The 15,877-nt window shown below is 40.5% G+C and overlaps 1 protein-coding gene across 1 annotated transcript in view; it reads left to right on the top strand.

Moving 5' to 3' along the window:
* TPGS2 (tubulin polyglutamylase complex subunit 2) overlaps positions 1–15,877 on the top strand; it is a 42,418-nt gene that overhangs the window by 1,081 nt on the left and 25,460 nt on the right. The gene's annotated exons all lie outside the window — the stretch shown is intronic.

The following is a 15,877-nucleotide window of genomic DNA, read 5'->3' as shown; positions in this document are numbered from 1 at the left end:
AAAAAAAAACCAAGGGGGAGAAACGTCGTCTAGGCAGGCTGAAAAAAGCATGCTTCAGTGCCTTTCCTTCACAATTATAGTGAAATCCAGATATCTGTACCATGACCCACAAGTCCTTGGATGATCTGCTCTCATCTGTCTTTCTGACTTTATTTTCACTCTGTCTTGGCCAGAGTGGCTTTCTTGCTGCACCTTAAACTCAACTAAGCTTATTCTTGCTTCGAGGCCTTTGCAGTACTGCTAGGCCTTCCACCTTGAATTCTCTTCCTCTGAATCTCTCTCTTCATGTTCTTCAGACCTTTGGTCAAGTATCTTTACCTCAGAAAAGCCTTTCCTGAATGTACTTGTAGTAACAAACTTCCCTATTGCTCTCTTTTCCTTTACTCCATTTTTTTTTAATCTTCATAGCACTTATCACTATTTGAAATTATGTATGTATTTGGTTGCTTTTCAAATTTGTCTTTTTTCTGTAATAGATGTCCAAGACCAAGTGTAATCTATCCTAGGAATGTGTGGTTTGTTTAACATATGAAAATCCATTAATGTAATATACCTCATTGATAGAGTAAAAAACAAAAATCACATAATCATCTCAATAGGTGCAGAAAAACCACTTGACAAAAACTAACACCCTTTCATGATTTAAAAAATAAAAAAACTAGAAATAGAATAGAATAGAGATAGAACTTCTTGAAGAACAACCTGATAAAGGGCATTTGTGAAAATCCCACAGCTAACGTCATGCTTAGTGGTGAGAAACTGGCAGCTTTCCCCTAAGATCAGGAATTTTAAAAGTATCCTAAGACCACACCAGATTGGATAATTCACTAGGAAAATTTCAGGACTCAGGAGATAGTGATACTCATGGCTGTAATCTATTATAGCAAGAGGATAAGAAACAATCAGCAAAGGGAAAAGTCTATATGGGGAAGTCAAGGAAACCAGGTGCAAGCTTTCAAGAGTCTTCTAGTGAAATCACATGGGACACAATTTCTTTAACAGCGTGTTGCAACGTGTATGAAATGTCTGGAGTAGAAGAGCTCACCTGAGCCTAGGAATTGAGACCCTTTATTGGAAATCAGTCACGTAGGCACGCTCTGCCTAGAATGTACCAGAATTCCAGACTCCCTGAAGAAAAGCAGGTGTTCAGCATTAACCATATTGTTTGTACGAACAGTTTAGGCACAATAAGCCATTCTTACCAGAGAATGGCGGGAACCCTGAAATGGTTAAAATGGTAAATTTTTTTTTCTTTTAAGAGGGTCCTGCTCTGTCACCCAGGCTGGAGTGCAGTGGCACATTCATAGCTCACTGTAACCTTAAATTCCTGGGCCCAAGTGCTTCTCCTGCGTCAGCATTCTGAGTAGCTAGGACTACAGCCTCATGCTACCATGCCCGGTTAATTTTAAAATTTTTTGTAGAGACAAGGTCTCACTATGTTACCTAGGCCAGTCTCCAACTCCTGGCCTCAAGCAGTTCTCCCACCTTGGCCTCACAATGTACTGGGATTGCAAGTGTGAGCCACTGTTCCTAGCCTAAAATGATAAATTTTATGTGTATTTTACTACAATTAAATGCACTGCAAAGTTACAGTAATCTTCAGAGTGGCACTGGCATAAAAATAGAAATATACATGAATAGGATTGAGACACCAAAAATAAACTATCACATTTATGGTTCACTGATTTTCAACAAGAATGTCAAGACAACTCCATGGGAAAAAAATAAGCTTTCCATCTAATGACTCTGGATATCCACATGTAAAAGAATGAAATTGGACCTCTACCTGAAATCATATACAAAAATTATCTCCAAGTGGATCTTAAACCTAAATGTAAGAGCTAAAACTATAAAACTCTTGAAAGAAAACATAGGCCTTAGGTTAGTTTTTAAGTGACCTTGGATTAGGCACTAGATCTTAGATATGATGCTAAATAAAAGCACAAGCAACAAAAGAAATTGGACTTCATCAGAACTAAAAATACTTGTGCTTTTAAGAATACCATCAAGACAATCCACAAAATAGAGAATATTTGCAAATCATATATATGAAAAGAGACTTACAGATGAAATTTATAGATAACTACTACAACTCAACAATAAAAAACAAATCCAATTTTAAAGGATCAGAGTAGACATTTCTGCAAAGAAAATAAACAGTTGGCCAGTAAGCGCATGAAAAAATGATAGCCATTAGGGTGATACTGGTCAAAACCACAATGAGGTACCATTTCACACCCACTAGGATGGCCATAATTAAAAAGACAAACACAAATGTTGGTGAGGGTGTGGAGACATCGTAAATTGCTGGTGGGAATGTAAAATGGCACAGCAGCTTTGGAAACGGGTTTGGCACTTCCTCTAAAGGTTAAACACATACATACCCCAACACACACTTAAAAAAGGTTAAACAGAGTTACCAGATGACCCAGCAATTCCATTTCTAGGTACACACCCCAGAGAAATGAAAACATAATTGCATGCAAACACTTGTACACAATGTTGGTGGCAACATTATTCATAAGTCAAATGTGGAAACAACCCACATGTCCATCAGCTGATGAATGGGATATACAAAATGTGTTATATCCATATAATAGAAAATTGAGCCATGTGAAAGAAGTACTGAGACATGCTACAACATGGATGACCTTGAGAACAAAGTGAAAGAAGCCAGTTGCAAAAGCCACATGTTGTATGAGTTCATTTATATGAAATGTCCAGAATAGGCCACTCTGTAGAGACTGAAAATAGATTAGTGGTTTTCAGAGGCTGATGGGAGAGGGGACTGCTGATCAGCATAGGGTTTCTTTTTGGGGTTAGGATGCATAACTTTGAATATACTGCAAACCACTGAATTATACACTTTAAAAGAGTGAACCTTATGGTCTGTGAATTATGTCTTTATAAAGCTATTTTTTAAAGGAATTCTGAAAACAGTCCTATAAGAATTCCTGCTCTAATCCCTAAGACCGAAGCTCATGAGATGCCACACCTTGATTATGTTATGTTAGATGGCAAAAGAAATTAATCCAGGTGGGCCTAATGTAATCACATGAGCCCTTTAAAATAGGCTGTTAACAGGGAAGTCAAAAAGATTTGAAGCATGAAAAAGACTTGTTATGCTATTGCTGACTTCAAGATGGGTGGGAGTATGCAACAAGGAATACAAGTGGCCTCTGGAAGCTGAGAGTGGCCCTAGCTGACAGCAAGCAAGGAGATTCCTTCCTACAACCAGAAGGAATTAAATTCTGTCAGTAACAGGAATGAGCTTGCAAGTTTACCCCAGGCTCCAGATGAGAACACAATAGCTGACACCTGAGCAGTCAGCCCACCTGATAAAAGGATAGACCAATGATTTCAGCTTTACTGAGAACCCAGTCTTGCTGTGCCAGACTATTGAGCTACCGAACTGTGACCTAATAGAGTATTGTTTAAAGCTATGAATTTGTGGTAATTTATTGCTTAGCAATAGAAAACTAATACATTTCCCCAAAATTTTTAAAGAGCAAATGATATATTATTAACACATGTCAAAAAAAAAATTAAATCTCTCACAAAACCCAAATATTTGCTGTTTTCAAAAGCATACCTAAAGCAAACTAATTCAGAAATGTTACATATAAAAATTGGATACATGTTTCTGGAGTCCCACAACCACCCACATGTTTAGTGACTCGAAGGACTCACAGGACTCAGAGACAATAGTAGTCCTAGCTACAATTTATTAGATTGATTAGCAAGAGGAAAAGACGTAGGTAGAGTCTAGAGGAATGCATGCACAGGCTTCTGAAGTTTTCTCTTTTATGAGAGATCATATAGAATGCAGTTATTCCTTAAGCAGTGAAATGCAGCAATATGTGTGCCGTGTTTCTTTCCAGGGAAGTCTGCTTTAGACTCAAATTCCAGGGATTTGTCGGGTGCTAGTCACATAGGCAAAAAAAAACAGCCACAGATAGTGAAATTTCAAACTCCCAGGAGGGTAGATAGCAGGTGTTTAACAGTTTAGTGCCACCAGGGGGCAAAACAGCTTTATCAACGTAGGAAACATTACATAGGGCAAATTCTCAGACAACAGTCAAAGGCCATTCCCACAAGCTGGCCCTCAGGTTGGCTGTGTTAACTCTTTTCTATGCGGTCTACCCCTGCCCTCATCACCGCCGCTAGTCCTCTGGATACCCCACTGTCGGGCTTTGGCGTCAAGTAAACTCTTACCGAATTGTTTGGTTTGCATAATAGATCATTAACTTTCTTGGATATTCTTTTTGAATATTCTTATTTAGCCATAGAAATATCTAAGTTATCTTTCTCCTCTGGCTCTAAAGGCCTTTATTGTCATATCTTGCATCCCAAAACCTCTCATACTTTTGTCTGGCTCTGTGGCCACAATTCTTAAATCATGTAAATGACCACTTCATCTGACTTGTGCCCATTCACACTTGGAAAGTTATCTCTGAGCCCACAAACCCAAACTATCTGTGTCTGTCAGAGTTTTTAGTTGCAGGCAATAGAATAGCTAGGTTAAGGCTAGAAATACACTATATCTAGTTAAGGCAGAAAGGGATCAATTAAGGGGTATTAGGCTACATAATCATTGGGAAAGCTGAAGGAAGCAGACTCTGAATTGAGAACTTTACTGCTAAGGAGGAAGCACTTGCAGCTGGTGCGATAAGGAAGTGGCAAAATTGGGAAATTGCTACTGTTGGAGCTGCTACCACCACTACAACTCCCAGCTCCATAAGATTATGCTTGTGAGAAGATCTAATCTCCCCATTTGCCTTCTACCTCACCTGCTGATTCCCTTCAAGTTTTTTGAGAGTAGTTCTCATGCAGGAATCCCAGTCACCAGAGGGAGTCAAGTTCCATGTGGGAGATGTAGTCTTTAGCTCTCCAGTCTCTAAAATACAGGAAAGCATGCTAGGAGAGAGCAGGAGTTGGCGTTAATTGAGCCAGTCTTCAGTAACTACCACATCATCCTTCAGGGCCCAGATCATCTGTTTCTGATGTTTCCTATCACTGGTCTGGTCTTCATTGACCTCACTCTACCTTCAACTCTTGTGGCCCTTAAAGTAGGTACCACCTAGTTGAACACATAATTATATAGTATCTTGGAGTTTTCACTTTGGATTCATGTTTGTCTTGGTTCTCTGACTAGGCAATACGTTTCTTGAGACAGTATCTCCTACTTAAATTGCTAGTCTGTGGCAGTAATTTCCTTGAGCTGAGGGCATAGCGGGTTTATTAAATACCTCAGAGATTGTTTTTCACTAAAGAGTATGTTCCAGTTATCTATTGCTGGGTAACAAACCACCCCAAAACATAGTGGCTTGAAACAACAGTTTACTGTCTCTCCCAATTCTGTGGATTGACTGGGCTCAGCTGGGGTGGTTCTCATTTGGGAGGTCTCAAGTGGTTGCAAATAGGTAGCAGCTGGGACTGGATATCACGTGGCTTCTACACTCACATATCTGGCCTCCTCGGTGTTCCTCAGCATGGCCTCTCTCCCAGAAGAGTAGCTTGGATTTAGTATGTGATGGCTCAGTACTCTAAAGAAAAGAGAAGGTGTTGATCCTCTTAAATTTTAAGTCTAAAACTGGCATAACATCTGTTTACCGTATTTTGTTGGTCAAAGCAGTCACGGGCCAACTCCAAATTTAAGAAGGTGGAGAAATAGATTTTACCTCTCAATGGAGGAGTGGTATGAGCATGCAGGGAAGAAATGAATTGGTAGCAAACAACTTTGGAGTAAGCCACTAGAGGGAGTTTTAATCTGTGGCATATCACCGAGCTACCTATAGTGGACCATGCTGAGTCTGAAAATGTGAGTGTCTCTTACTCAGACATACAGGTTATCCAGCCAGACTGCTCTCAAATGCTTGTCATTGGTCACAAAGGGAGGACAACGGGGATGGCTATGCATAATCATATTATTTTTCATATGTGGCATCTGCATAGGCCAAGGACATAGAGTTATTGATACAGTTTGATAAACATCCTCAAAAAGCTTTTTGTTATATCACCAAAATGATAAGCTACAAAGACAGCGTGGTAGAAACAGCATTAAGTTTGATGTCCACAGCTTTGGTAAGAGATTTAATTCTGTGAAATTATTTAATATCTCTGAACCTCAGTTTCCTTTTCTTTCTTTCCTCTCTTTCCTTCCTTTCTTTTTCTTTTTTTTTTTTTTTTTGCATGCACAAGTGGCAGTATTTTTTTTATTTTTTTAATTCAGATATTATGGGAGTACAAACATTTTGGTTACATGTAATACGTTTGCCTCACCTAAGCCAAAGCTACAAGCATGTCCTTCCCCTATACAGTGCACTCAGCTTCCATTAGTTGTGGGTTGACCCCCCCCCCCGACCCCTGACCAGCACTCAGTGAGTGTTACTACCATGTGAACACCTTAGTGTTGATCAGTTAGTACCAATTTGATGGTAAGTACATGTGGTGCATGTTTTTCCATCCTTGTGATACCTCTCTTCAAAGGATGGGCTCAATCTCTATCTAGGATAATGTAAGAGGTGCTAGTTCCCCATTGTTTTTTGCAGTTGAATGGTATTCCATGGTATACATATACCACATTTTATTAACCCATTCATGGATTGATGGGGACTTGGGTTGTTTCCACATCTTTGCAATTGTGAATTGTGCTGCTATAAACATTTGCATGCAGATGTCTTTATTATGTCTTTTTTCCCTTTGGATAGATGCCTAGTAGTGGCATTGCTGGGTCAAATGATATTTCTGTTTTTAGCTCTTTGACGTATCTCCAGATTACTTTCTACAGGGGTTGTAGAAAGTAATTTGCAGTCCCACCAGCAGTGTAAGAGTGTTCCAGTCTCTCTACATCCATACCAGCATTTGTTATGTTTGGACTTTTTGATAAAGGCCATTCTCACTGGAGTTAGGTGATATCTCATTGTAGTTTTGATTTGCATTTCCCTAATGATTAGAGATGTTGAGCACTTTTTTATATATTTGTTTGTTGGCCATTAGTCTTTCTTCTTTTGAAAAGTTTCTGTTCATGTCCTTTGCTCATTTATTGATGTAGTTGTTTGATTTTTTTCTTGTTGATTTTCTTAAGTTCTGTATAGATTGTTATTAGCCCTTTATTGGATGTGTAGAAAGGAAATATTTTCTCCCATTCTGTAGGTTGTCTATTCACTCTAATGATAGTTTCCTTGGCTGTGCAGAAGTGTTTTAATTTGATCAGATCCCATTTGTTTATTTTTGTTGCTGCTGTGATTGCTTTGAGGGTCTTCTTCATAAATTCTTTACCTAGGCCAATGTCTAAAAGAGTCTTCCCAATATTTTCTTCCAGAATTCTTAAGGTTTCATGACTTAGGTTTAAGTCTGTTATCCATTGTGAGTTGATTTTTGTGAGAGGTGGGGATCCAGTTTCAATCTTCTGCATGTGAATATCCAATTTTTCCAGCACCACCTATTGAATAGAGATTCTTTTCCTCAATGTGTTCTTTTGTCTGCTTTGTCGAAGATTAGATGACAATATGAGAATGGTTTTATATCTGGGATCTTCGTCCTATTCCAAGGGTCTATATCTGTATTCTTGTGCCAGTACCATGCTATTTTGCTTGCTATAGCCTTGTAGTAAAGTATGAAGTCTGGCAGACTGATGTCTCCCAATTTGTTCTTTTTGCTTAAGATTGCTTTGGCTATAGGAGGTCTTCTCTGGTTCCAGACGAAGCGTAAAATTATTTTTTATTTATTTATTTTTTTTTGAGACAGAGTCTCGGTTTTTTGTTGCCTGGGCTAGAGTGAGTGCCGTGGCATCAGCCTAGCTCACAGCAACCTCAAACTCCTGGGCTTAAGCAATCCTTCTGCCTCAGCCTCCCGAGTAGCTGGGACTACAGGCATGTGCCACTATGCCCGGCTAATTTTTTTTTTCTATATATATTTTTAGCTGTCCAGCTAATTTCTTTCTATTTTTAGTAGAGACAGGGTCTTGCTCTTGCTCAGGCTGGTCTCAAACTCCTGGCCTTCAGGGATCCACCTGCCTCGGCCTCCCAGAGTGCTAGGATTACAGGCGTGAGCCACCGCGCCCGGCCGAATTACTTTTTTTAAATCTGTGAAGAATGATGGTGGTATTTTGATGGGGATTGCATTAATTCTGTAGATGACTTTAGGTAGAATGGACATTTTAACAATATTGATTCTACCAATCCATGAACATGGTAGGGATTTCCATCTGTTTTACTTCTTCTATCATTTCTTTTCTCAGTGTTTCATAGTTCTCCATATATGTGTGTGTGTGTGTGTGTGTGTGTGTGTGTGTGTATGTATCTCACCTCCTTTGTTAAATATATTCCTAAATATGTAATTTTCTTTGATGCTGTTGTGAAAGGTGTTGCATCTTTGATTTGATTTTCGGCTTGACTGTTATTGGTGTATATGAATGCCACTGATTTTGTGTGCATTAATTTTGTATCCTGAGACTTTTACTGAATTCGTTTAGCAATTCCAGTAGTCTCTTGGTTGAATCCTTGGGATTTTCTAGATAAGGTAACATACATCATCAGCAAAGAGTGAGAGTTTGACCTCTTCTGCTCCCATTCAGACACTCTTAATTCCCCTCTCTTGTCTATTTGTTCTGGCAAGTACTTCCAGCGCTATGTTGACTAGAAGTAGAAATAGTGGGCAACCTTGTCTGGTTCCTGTTCTAAGTGGGAATGCTTTCAATTTTTCCTCATTCAATATGATATTGGCTGTGGGTTTACCGTATATATGGCCTTAATAATTTTAAGGAATGTCCCATCTATGCCTATTTCATTAAGAGTTTTTATCGTAAAAGTGTGCTGGATTTTGTCAAATGCTTTTTCTGTGCCTGTTGAGAGAATCATATGGTCTTTGTTCTTTTATTTATGTGGTGAATTGCATTTATAGATTTGTATATGTTGAGCCAGCTTTGCATCTCTGGGATAAAAGCCCACCTGGTGGTGATGAATTATTTTTATTTATTTATTTTTTTTGACGTGCTGTTGAATTGGATTTACTAAGATTTTGTTGAGGATTTTTGCATCTCTATTCATGATGGATATTGATCTGTAGTTTTCTTTTTTTGTTGGATCCTTTCCTGGCTTTGGTATCAAGGTGATATTGGCTTCGTAGAATGAGTTGGGGAGGATACCATCCTTCTCAATGTTTTGGAATAATTTCTGCAGTATAGGTATGAGTTCTTTGTAGATTTGGTAAAAGTCAGGTGTGAATCCATCTGGTCCGGGACTTTTTTTTTGTGGAAGATTTTTAATTGCTGCTGCAATTTCTGTGCTTGATATTGGTCTGTTCAGGAATTCTATTTCCTCCTAATTGAGTTTAGGGAGGTGTGCGTTTCCAAGAATTTGTCCATTTCCTCTACATTTTGTAGTTTTGGGGCATATAGATTTTTATAATATTCAAAGATAATGTTTTGTGTTTCCGTGATGTCGTAGTGACCTCTCCTTTTTCATTTCTGATTGAGTTTATTAAAGTCCTTTCCGTTCTAGTTCTTGTCAGTCTAGCAAGGGGGCTATCAGTTTTGTTTATCTTTTTGAAAAACCAATTTATAGTTTTATTGATCTCCTGTATAGTTCTTTTATTCTCAATTTCATTTAGTTCTGGTCTGATCTTAGTTTTTTTTTTCTTCTGCTAGGTTTAGAATTAATTTCCTTTTCCTTGAGACGGTTTATTAGTTTGTTGATTTGTGAACTTTCTGTCGTTTGGATGTGAGCATTTAATGCTACTAGTTTTCCTCTTAGGAATGCTTTTGCTGTATCCCACAGATTTGATAACTTATGTCCCCGTTATCATTTAGTTTAAGGAATCTTTTGATTTCCATCTGGATTTCCTCCTTGACCCAGTAGTCATTCAGCAATAGATTGTTTGATTTCTATGACTTTGTGACGTGGCGAGTGTTTCTGTTGGAATTGATCTCTAATTTTGTACGTACCACTGTGATCTGAGAGGATAGATACATGGTATAATTTCCATTTTTTTAAATTTGAGGTCTGATATGTGGCCTCGGATGTGATCAGTTTTGGAGAAAGTTCCATGAGCTGATGAGAAGAATGTATATTCGGCTTTATTTGGGTGGAATGTTCTGTAGATGTCTGTTAGACCCATTTGTTCTAGAGCTCTGTTTAAGTCCATTAATTCTTTGCTTATTTTTTGTTTGGAAGATCTTTCCAATTCAGTCAGTGGGATGTTGAAATCCCTAGCAACTATGGCATTACTGTTTATCATCCTGTTTAGATCAAACAGAGTTTGCTCTATGTATCTGGGTGTTCCTGTGTTGGGTACGTAAATGTTAAGAATTGTTAAGTCTTCCTGTTGGATTTTTCCTTTCACCATCATATAGTGACCATCTTTGTCTTTCTTTACTTTTGCTATTTTAAAGTTAATATTGTCTGACATCAGAATCATTAACCCCGCTCTCCTTGGCTTCCATTTGCCTGGAAGTTTGTTTTCCGACCTTTGACCTTGAGTCTGAAAGCATCTTTGTGGGTTAGATGTGTTTCTTGGAGACAACAGATACTTGGTTTATAATTTTTTTATCTACTCAGCCAGTCTGTGTCTCTTCAGAGGACAATTCAAGCCATTCACATTTATTTAGAGGATTGATATTTGGGGTAGATTTCTATTCATATTGTTGGGTAAATTCTTATTGTTCTGCTTTTCCTCTCGAGCCATTGTGGAATCCAGGATCTGGACTTTAACTCCTGAGTGACTTTACTTTGGTGAGTGTCTGTTACACTGTTCATTGTATATGCAGGTCTGAGTACTTCCTGCAGGGCAGGTCTGGTCTTTGCAAATTCCATCAGTGATTGCTTGTCAGGGATAGTCTTTATTTCTCCTTCGTAGATGAAGCTTAGTTTTGCCAGGTAAAGAATTCTAGGTTGGCCATTATTCTGTTTTAGAAGATTGATGATGGGTCCCCAGTCCCTTTTGGCTTGTAGGGTTTCGGTTGAGAAGTCTGCAGTTAGTCTGATAGGTTTTCCTTTGTAGGTTATCTGTTGTTTTCATCTTACTACTGGAAGGATTGCCTCTTTAGTGTTTACTTGGGCCAGTCTGATAATTATGTGACGTGGTGATTGCTGTTTCATGTTGAGTCTTCCAGGAGTTCTATGTGCTTCTTGTATCTGGATATCTAGGTTTCTGGCCAGGCCAGGCAGGTTTTCCTCCAGTATTCCAAGAAATAGATTTTCCAGCCCTTGTGTATTTTCTTCTTCTCTCTCCAGGAGCGCTATAATTCTTATATTTGGTTTCTTTAAGTAATCCCACATATCTTGTATGTTTTGTTCTTATCTCTTGCTTCTGTGTTCTTTTTCTTCATCTGATTTATTTAGCACATAGGCATTATCTTCAAGCTCTGAGATTCTTTCCTTTGCGTGATCTGTTCTAGTTTTAGGGCTTTCCACTGTGTTTTGAAGTGCCTTGAATGCCTCTTTAATTTCCAGGATTTCTGTTTGGTTCTTTCATAATATTTCAGTTTCTTTAGAGAATTTTTCATTCATTTACTGTATTGTTCTCATGGCTTCTTTGTGTTGGGTTTCTATTTTCTCTTCAATTCCATTGATTTTCCTTACAATCCATATTTGGATTTCTTCCTCTGTCATTGTAATCATTTCATTTAAATTAGTATCTGTTTTTAAGGGTCTAATGATTTCTTGTGGGGGTGACTTTTCTCTCTGATCTTTCATATTTTCTGTGTTGTTTTGCTGGTTCTTTCTCATCAGGGTACTTGGTCAAGAACTGGGAGTGCTAGGACTGGTTTGTACCCCTAACTTCAAGCCCCCAAGGGACGTTCCTTGACAATGGTGGGAAGAGGTGTGCTGGTCTTGTATTGCCTTAGAGGTATTTTAGCAAGTTGGGTTACCTCTGACCTGTTGTCTTCACCTCTTGCCGGTGGCGATTGGTGAGTTTGGTCCCCCAGCTAAGTTCCCATGTGGTGAATTGCACTTGTATGTATAATTCCACTGCCCTCTAATAGCTTGAGATGGAGGGCATTGTGTTAAGCTGTGGGGTTACCCTCTCTGTCATTGGTTGTAGATTGCATGGAGGAACCAGTTATTAAGGTAATCTGATGCCTCTGTTTTGGTCTCGAGTCCTCGGGATGGGAATACTAATGCCCCAATCTTTAGGAAGGGTCTTGCCACTCCCAAGGGTTACTTGGACCCTATCCCCCTCAAAGTCAAGGTAAGGGCAAGATGGATGGCAGCTGACCAGCCTGGATGTGTGTGCTTCTATGGTTGCTTGATCTGCCGCTAGGGGGAGCCGCTAATACGTTATTCAGGGCTCTTCCACCACGTCTGGGAGGCTGCTCCTGATGGGAGGGGTCACTTGATGCACCTGCTGGGGTGTCTGGCCAGGATTTTCCTTCCCTGACCACCAACCCCACTTTTGGCAGCCACCCAGATGCGGAGAGCAGGCCCTAGAGTTATGTTCTTATTAGATAACCTAAGCTGGGCCAAATCAATGAGCTGTCAGTTATTGATCTGCACCAAGGCCCTGCAGATTCATGCCACTCACACAGGGAAAGCGGTTGTTCTTGCTTCTCCCAACCTCCAGGGGCGGAGCCCTCCATGCCTGGCACGAAAGTCACTGGGTTAGGGGAGGGGTGATGCCCAACGTTTGGGGATCCCACAGGTGGTGACCTCCCTCTGCTGGAGAACTAGTGTTGTGGGGAAGCACTCAAGATTCGCCCACCAACACAGGCCCGGCTTGCCGAATCAACAGGTCGAGGAAAGGCAGAGCTCACTGCACCTGGTGCAAGAATCCCTGGGCTGGGGGAGAGGTGCTGCTGAAACTGTAACACACCACAGCTTCCAAGTTGTAGACCCCCAAAATGGCGGCCGCCCACCTGCAGAGAGTTAGCGTTGGGGACGACTGCTCAGGAATTGGCAGATGCCAGTTCGGCGGGCTGAATCAACAAGACGCCCACTGTCTCTTGTGTGTCACAGTCCCGTGATCTCACACCTGTCTGGCAGAAAGTCTTGCTCTTTCTGTCCTGCCCCGAGCCGGCCTAATGACGATTTCCAGGGGTAGAGCCCCTTTTCAGTGTTCACCTCCTTTGTTCTGGCCCTGCTGACCACCAGAGGCGAGGGTGCCTGTCTCCAAACTCCCTCCAGTGGTCATAGGAAGTGATCACTCAGACCAGTCCCTTTCCTGCCCAGTGCAGTCCTAGCAAAGAGCACTGAGGAATTCAAGATGTTTCTCACTATTGTCCCCTCTTCACAGAGCCCAATGTCTCGTGCCGCGATTTTGCGCTGACGGCAGGCACGTCCCTGTCTGAGTGGATGTGGAGGTCAGTGGAGGAGCCGGGCATCCTCCTGTGGGTCAGAACCCACTGCATTCACTGGCCAGACTGGTGCAGCCGTTCCATGCTCTACTCTCTATTGTTTATCTCGCACTCTCCAGACTTTGCAATCATATCTCCCATTCACCTTTTTTTCCCTGCACTGTATGTCCCATGGTGTTTCTCTGTAGTTTCACAATGCTGTTCTTTCAGGGGAGCGATCCACTTGTATATAGCTATCTGAGTTCTCCACCTCTTTCTCTGGGAGCAGAGAACCAGGAGGTCACCTCTACTCCACCATTTTCCTACAAGTCTCTTTCTTTCTTTCTATTCTTTCCCTTCCTTCCCTTTCCTCTCCTCTCCTCTCCTCTCCTCTTCTCTCTTCTTTTGGACAAAGTCTTGCTCTGTCACCTGGGCTAGAGGGCAGTGGCATCATTATAGCTCACTCACTGCAACCTCAAATTCCTGGGCTCAAGTGATCCCCCTGCCTCAGCCTCCTGAGTAGCTGGAACTACAGGTGCATGCCACTGCGCCTGGCTAAGTTTTCTATTTTTGGTAGAGACGGGGTCTCACTCTTTCTCATTCTGGTCTCCAACTCCTGACCTCAAGCAATCCTCCTGCCTTGGCCTCCCAGAGTGCCAGGATTACAGATGTGAGCCACTGTGCCCAACCTGTTTCCTATCTGAAAATGAGGGTAATAATAACTGCTTCACAAGATTGTTGAAAGATTAAATAGGATAATTTATGCCAATTCCCTGTAATAGAGCATTGTACAAATGGAATTTATTGTATGCCCTTCTATTCCTTATCCCTAACACCCCCTCCCCACCAGTGCTGAAGTACTGTATTAGATAAAGGAGTCTCTACAATGGATATTTCCTAAGCAACTTACTATCTGACAGTTACTAAAATCAAAATGTTGACCAGTTGGCCTATCGTGAGAGTATTTTAAGCTTAAGTATGATATGACCCCATCTGCAGTGGCATCATAGTAGTTCTGTCTGAGCCTATAGCCCTTTAATATAGGCCTGTTATAAACAGTAAATAACCATATGTGTCCTCTTGCAATCCTAGACACTATCACTGCCCTGTGGGTGTAGTCAGATGACATCACTATACAACCACCCAGGTTATTGGCAAAGAATTCTATATTCTCCTGTCCTAGTGCAGGTGGAGTGGTAGGTTACTAAGATTAAAGATAGACTCTGTATTTGTATAGGATAATCACCAAAGGGCTATGCCAAGGAGCATGCAGCAATTTTGGACATAAGCTTGCTCTTTCTTGACTAGACCTATGCTTAGAATCAGAGAATTGGCTTTGTGGCTTAACTTCTCAGGCTCACTCAGTGTCCTTGTCTGTAAAATGTGAATAATAACATTTATCCACTGTCTTGGCTTAGGTAGAACAGTGCCAAATGGGACCACTCCTGAAGGGAGAGACAGCATCTTCCATCTCAACCAATCAGGGACATAGCAAAGACTCACCCCTGGTTTAATGGCTTGATGCTTGCAGTGTTTTTCCACCACAGCCCTATGCTTCCCAATATTTTAGAAAGAATATTGAATAGAAGGCAGAAAAAATTGTGTAACTATATGGTACTTTTCATTTTTCCAAAGCACTTTCATTTCTACTTCCTCTGCCTACCCTATCAGGGGAAGAATTATTACTGAAGGGAAGTGAAAACCCATCTAAAGTCACACAACAGCTAGTAAACAAGACTAGAATAGAGTCCATAATGATTAGTTCCTGTATTGGACTGTTGCTGAATCCCAAGATTTGAGTTTTCTGGCAAATTGGAAGAAACTTTATGATGCATAAAAAGGGTACTGGCGTAATTACAGAATCAGTGAACCACATAAAACTAGAAGTCCCTTGCCATATTCCTAGAAATTTTAAAAACTTAATACATTTTTCTGTTTATAGTATGCCAAGGCTTCATAGTAAATAACCAAGACATAGTTCAAAATAGAATGTAATTAGGTATAAACATGTATGGCTCTGACCCTACATGAGAATGGGATGAGATATCAGGAAAAGCAGAGATCACTGTGCTGGAAGGGTTTCATGGAGGAGATCCAACCTGAGTATGGCCTTAAATAAAGTATGAGTAGGACTTGGGTAGATGAATGGAAACATGGACACATTTGAGTATAATATTAGAAAGGGATCTAGCATAATTGAGTATGAGTACAGAGTTGGGTTTTGAGGGGCCAGAGGGATGGAGGCAATGAGGAAACTGACATTACTGAAACAATATATGGACTATGAGGTGGAAGAAAATAAAACCAAATATGTGTAAGGCCCTTATCGTCCTGACCAAAAGGAAAACTGAACAAGATTGGATAGGAAACAAGCCTAGGTGTGGGCAAATCATCTAGCAGTGTCCTGAGGATGGATCACGGGAGGAAGAGTTAGTTTGTGGCTGTGATTTCATGGAGGCTTGCAGTGATTGTGGTGAAAACAGAGTGATGACAGTGGGAATAATCCACACACTATCATGAAGAGAAAGAGTAGTGAATAGGCTTTCTATTAGTTTGCTTAGGCTGCTGTAAAAGGTACCACATACTGGCCTAGAACAGTGGTCC

Source organism: Lemur catta, chromosome 16 (genome assembly GCF_020740605.2).
Source record: "Lemur catta isolate mLemCat1 chromosome 16, mLemCat1.pri, whole genome shotgun sequence".
Taxonomy (NCBI): domain Eukaryota; kingdom Metazoa; phylum Chordata; class Mammalia; order Primates; family Lemuridae; genus Lemur; species Lemur catta.
Note: the sequence above shows the minus strand (reverse complement) of the source record. Positions and strands in the feature narration are given on the sequence as shown.